This window comes from Aegilops tauschii, chromosome 1, assembly GCF_002575655.3.
Source record: "Aegilops tauschii subsp. strangulata cultivar AL8/78 chromosome 1, Aet v6.0, whole genome shotgun sequence".
NCBI lineage: Eukaryota > Viridiplantae > Streptophyta > Magnoliopsida > Poales > Poaceae > Aegilops > Aegilops tauschii.
This window is the reverse complement of record NC_053035.3, coordinates 347,194,087-347,199,223: the sequence shown is the minus strand read 5'-3', so window position 1 is coordinate 347,199,223 and position 5,137 is coordinate 347,194,087. Positions and strand designations below refer to the sequence as shown.

General features: G+C 44.1%; 1 long non-coding RNA gene across 1 annotated transcript; it reads right to left on the bottom strand.

The window, feature by feature from the left end:
* Positions 1-4,258: 4,258 nt before the first annotated feature.
* LOC141025867 (uncharacterized) lies at positions 4,259-4,855 on the bottom strand. The gene is made up of 2 exons (XR_012187948.1): positions 4,722-4,855; positions 4,259-4,609 (listed from the first exon to the last, which is right to left on the bottom strand). It is a non-coding gene; the product is annotated as an uncharacterized lncRNA (long non-coding RNA).
* Between the last annotated feature and the right edge of the window lie 282 nt (positions 4,856-5,137).

Here is a 5,137-nt window from a genome sequence, read left to right as displayed (position 1 = left end):
GCCCGTGGGGCCGTGCCCGACGCCAACCAGGGCCGTCGTCCGCCTCGTCTTCGGTCGTCGCCTCGCAGTCCCTCCTCGGCGTCCCCAACCGGTCCATGTGGGTGCGGCGCCTCGCCCTGGTCCCTGTTGGAATATTAGGCAAGTTCATGATTAATTCTAGTAAATAATTCATGACTAGAAGAGATACTAGCATGCAATAATCTAGCAAACTAGAAGAACAGCAAGACATGCATAACAGCAGCAAACACGTAACAATAGCTGTAGAAACAGACATGAACAGAGGATGTTGGACGTACTGATCGTTAGCTATTATGGGTGCGACAGTGTTGATGACGATGTTGGCGACGATCTGCTGCTGACGGCGATGAATACGACGATGAGTAGCACCGCCCGACTTGGACGGAAGACGACCCGTGATGACAAATTTGAGCAGTCGCGCACAGCGCTTCCCAAAAACCTAATTCGTCCTCTCCCGGTGCAGGATCGCAAAGACGAACGGTTTTGGAGACCTGCTCTCCCACGCGCCGATGCACGCCGGCGTTTGGGATGGAGTAGACTACGATGGCGGCGCAAATTGTGAGATGAGGCAAAACCCTAGGTGTTTTTCGGTGTGTCTCTGGCCGCAGCCGGTAGCTGTATATATATTAGGACCAGAGGCGGTATTGTGTCGCGACCACAATCCCAAACCGACTCGGTTTCTAATTTGTATACTTACCGGACAAGAAATCAAAAACTTGTCTGCCAAGACATAAAAATAAAACGGCAAAAGGAAGCTGCGCTCCTGCAAGGAGACGGACCGGATTTCGGCGGACCATTCACACGCATGTCGCATGTACGCGCCGCCTCGCCACGCCACGCCACGGCCCGGCCCGGCCAGGCGAGGCGAGGCGAGGCGAGCGAGCGCGCGCGTGTGGTTTTCCCTTTCTCTTCTCACACACCACTTAGAGTGGTGGAGAGAACCCACTATATAAAGAGGTCCAACTCTTCTTCAACTTCCAAGGTGGGACTAAACTTAGCACCACCACTTGCCATTTTACACATGGGCTTTGAGATTTCAGAAATTGCTATGGGCCTAGCCCATTAATTCTAACAATCCCCCACCAGATCTCAAATACCCATTTAGAGATTTGCCTTCTCTCATCACTTGTTTAATATACCAGTGTTTCAGCAGAGACTGTTAAGTTGAACTTCTGCCTAGAACTTTAAGCTACATCCATTCACAACTTGACAATGGACTATGCCTTGAATTGCTAGTTTTGTGTGAACAGGTTTCACTCAAAGTCTTAACCAGTACCTGACCGCCAGTAGGCTACCCCGCGGTTTGGAGCTTATACGTCATACTCCCTGGTCTCTTCGTGAGCTTACTAGAGATCACCCAAATCTCATAGACTGCGACGTTTACAGTCAGAACTCATATAGGTGTGTTCTTTCAAGACTGCTCTGTAGGACAGCATCTTTGCTAATTATAGCCAATAGAACCACATTAAGGCATGTTGCCAACCTGCCTTACAGATCTGAGCCTTACAGCTCTGAGAGTTTTGCATCTTCATTTGGAGACGATCATAAGTTATTACTCTCCTCAGTTAACCAATAGCTTGTTCTTCCCAGATCCTAATTCACGGGATCTCCGATCACAAAGGTTGGGTTACTACTATGGTGTAACATCTATGGGTCTCATACCCATCTCCCTCGATGCAATATCTATCACATTTCGTGATAGTCCCTTTGTAAAGGGATCTGCCAGGTTTTTGTCTGTTTGTATATACGTAACAGTTATTACTCCGGAGTTTCTCAACTTCCTGACAGACTTCAAACGTCTTTTCACGTGTCTTGATGACTTTGCATTATCTTTAGAATTGTTCACTTTAGCGATAACCGTTTGGTTATCACAATTCATAAGAATAGCCGGTACAGGTTTTTCAACAACCGGCAAGTCCATCAAGAGCTCACGCAGCCATTCTGCCTCAACAGTAGCTGTGTCCAAAGCAGTTAATTCTGCTTCCATAGTTGACCTCGTCAATATGGTTTGCTTGCAAGACCTCCATGACACTGCGCCACCACCATGAGTAAATACATACCCACTTGTTGCGTAAAGTACATCAACATCGGAGATCCAATTTGAATCACTATATCCTTCTAGCACAGCAGGATGCCCTGAATAAGTAATTCCGTAACTCATAGTACCTCTCAGATAGCACAAGACCCTTTCTAGTGCATGCCAATGATCATCACCCGGGTTGGACATGAACCTACTCAGTTTGCTCACAGCAAAAGAGATATCTGGTCTTGTAGCGCTAGCTAAGTACATGAGTGAACCGACAATTTGAGAGTATCTTAATTGATCTCTCGTTTCTTTCTTGTTCTTTCTGAGTGTCACGCTGGGATCATAAGGTGTTGGAGAAGGCTTGCTATCCATAAAACCGAATCGGTTCAAGACCTTCTCAACATAGTGAGATTGCGTTAATGTAATCCCACTCTCATCCTTAATAAGTTTGATGTTTAGAATTACATCGGCTTCTCCCAGATCTTTCATGTCAAAACTTTTTGATAGAAAAGACTTGACCTCATTAATTGCATTAATGTTTGTACCAAAGATCAGTATGTCGTCCACATACAAACATAATATGACACTATTGCCCCCACCATGGCGATAGTAAACACACCTATCAGCCTCGTTAATGACAAATCCTGCAAAAGTCAGAGTTCTTTCAAACTTCTCATGCCATTGCTTAGGTGCCTGTTTCAGACCATACAAAGATTTTAACAACTTGCACACCTTTCTCTCTTCACCCTTTACCACAAACCCGTCAGGCTGATCCATATAGATCTCCTCTTCCAACTCTCCATTGAGAAAAGCTGTCTTTACATCCATTTGATGAATGATAAGACCATAAGAGGCAGCCAAGGAAAGTAACACTCGAATGGTGGTCATTCTAGCAACGGGTGAATAGGTGTCAAAATAATCTTCGCCTTCTTTCTGAGTGTAGCCCTTGGCCACTAGCCGCGCCTTGTACTTATCAATAGTACCATCAGGCTTTAGCTTCTTTTTGAACACCCACTTACAGCCCACAGGTTTACAACCATATGGTCTATCAGTTAGTTCCCAAGTTGCATTAGAAAGAACTGAGTCCATCTCATTATGAACAGCTTCTTTCCAATCATCTACATCCGGAGATGCATATGCTTCTGCAATCGTCTTGGGTGTGTCGTCCACAAGGTATACAATGAAATCATCACCAAAGGATTTTGCAATCCTTTGTCTCTTGTTCCTTCTAGGAACTTCATTGTTATCCTTCTCAAGGACTTCCTCATGTGATTGTTCGAAATATTCATCAGTTGTACTAGATTCAGGAATTATCTCAGAAGAAAATCTAGCAATGCTATGCATATCTTTCATAGGAAATATGTTCTCAAAAAATGTTGCATCACGAGATTCCATTATAGTATCAACATGCATATCAGGTACTTCAGATTTTACCACTAAAAACCTATAAGCAATGCTCCGTTGAGCATACCCTAGAAAGACACAATCCACTGTCTTTGGTCCAAGTTTGCGTTTCTTAGGAATAGGAATATTGACCTTTGCCAAACATCCCCAAGTGCGCAAATAAGAAAGTGATGGTTTTCTCCCAACCCACTCCTCATAAGGGGTTTTCTCTTTATTATTGTTGGGAACTCTATTCAGGACATGACATGAAGTCAATAGAGCCTCCCCCCACCATGCCTTAGATAAACCAGCAGTGTCTAACATGGCATTCACCAAGTCAGTCAATGTGCGGTTTTTCCTCTCGGCCACTCCATTTGATTGAGGTGAATAGGGAGGCGTCCTCTCATGAATAATACCATGTTCCTCACAAAATTCATCAAAAACTTTTGGAAAATACTCTCCACCACGATCGGACCTAAGACGCTTGATCTTTCTCTCTAGTTGATTTTCAACTTCAGCTTTATAGATTTTAAAGTAGTCTAATGCTTCATCTTTAGTTTGCAACAAATAAACATAGCAAAATCTAGTCGCATCATCAATCAAAGTCATGAAATATCTCTTTCCACCTTTTGTCAACACACCATTCATCTCACAAAGATCAGAATGTATGAGTTCTAGAGGTGCCAAGTTTCTCTCCTCGGCAGCCTTATGAGGCTTTCGAGGTTGCTTAGATTGCACACAACTATGGCACTTAGAACCTTTGGCAACTGTGCAGTTCGGAATTAAACTCATGCTGGATAGCCGAGACATTAAACCAAAATTAATATGACATAAACGAGAGTGCCAAATACTTGCATCATCATTAACACTAGCACAAATTTGGTTTATTGACTTATTGCAAAAATCTGAAAGAGAAAAGCGGAACAAGCCTCCGCACTCATAGCCTTTTCCTATAAATTGTCCAAATCTTGACATGATTACTTTATTGGACTCTAAAACTACCTTAAATCCATCTCGACATAGAAGGGAGCCGCTAACTAGATTCTTGTTCATAGTAGGGACATGCTGCACGTTCCTTAGTTGCACGATCTTTCCCGAAGTAAACTTCAGATCCACCGTGCCAATGCCACGAACAGAAGCATGTGACCCATTCCCCATTAGGACGGAAGAATCCCTTGCGACCTGATAAGAAGTAAACAGGGAGATGTCAGCACACACATGAACGTTAGCACCCGAATCAATCCACCACGAAGATGATTGAAATACTGAAAGCACAATAGGTAAATTACCATACCCATCAGTATTGCTAGCGGTCACCATGTTGACAGTCTTGGAGCTTGTTTTCCCTCTGCGGTCTGCACGTTCAGGGCATTCCTTGGAAAAGTGTCCAGGCTTCCCACAGGCGTAGCACTCTAGCTCAGCCTTGTTGAACTTCTTCTTCTTGAAAGTAGTAGTCTTGGTAGGCTTGTTGAAAACAGGTTTGTTCTTCCCTTTGTTCTTGTTCTGTGGGTACCTCTGCACCATGTTAGCAGTAGGCTGAACCTCACCTCCTTTTTCAGTGGTATCTTTAGCCCGAGCTTTTTCTTCAACATCAAGAGATGCAATCAGATTTTCAACTGATATCTCCTGTCTCTTATGCTTCAGAGTTGTGGCGAAATTCCTCCATGAAGGAGGCAACTTTGCAATCATGCACCCAGCCACGAATTTGTC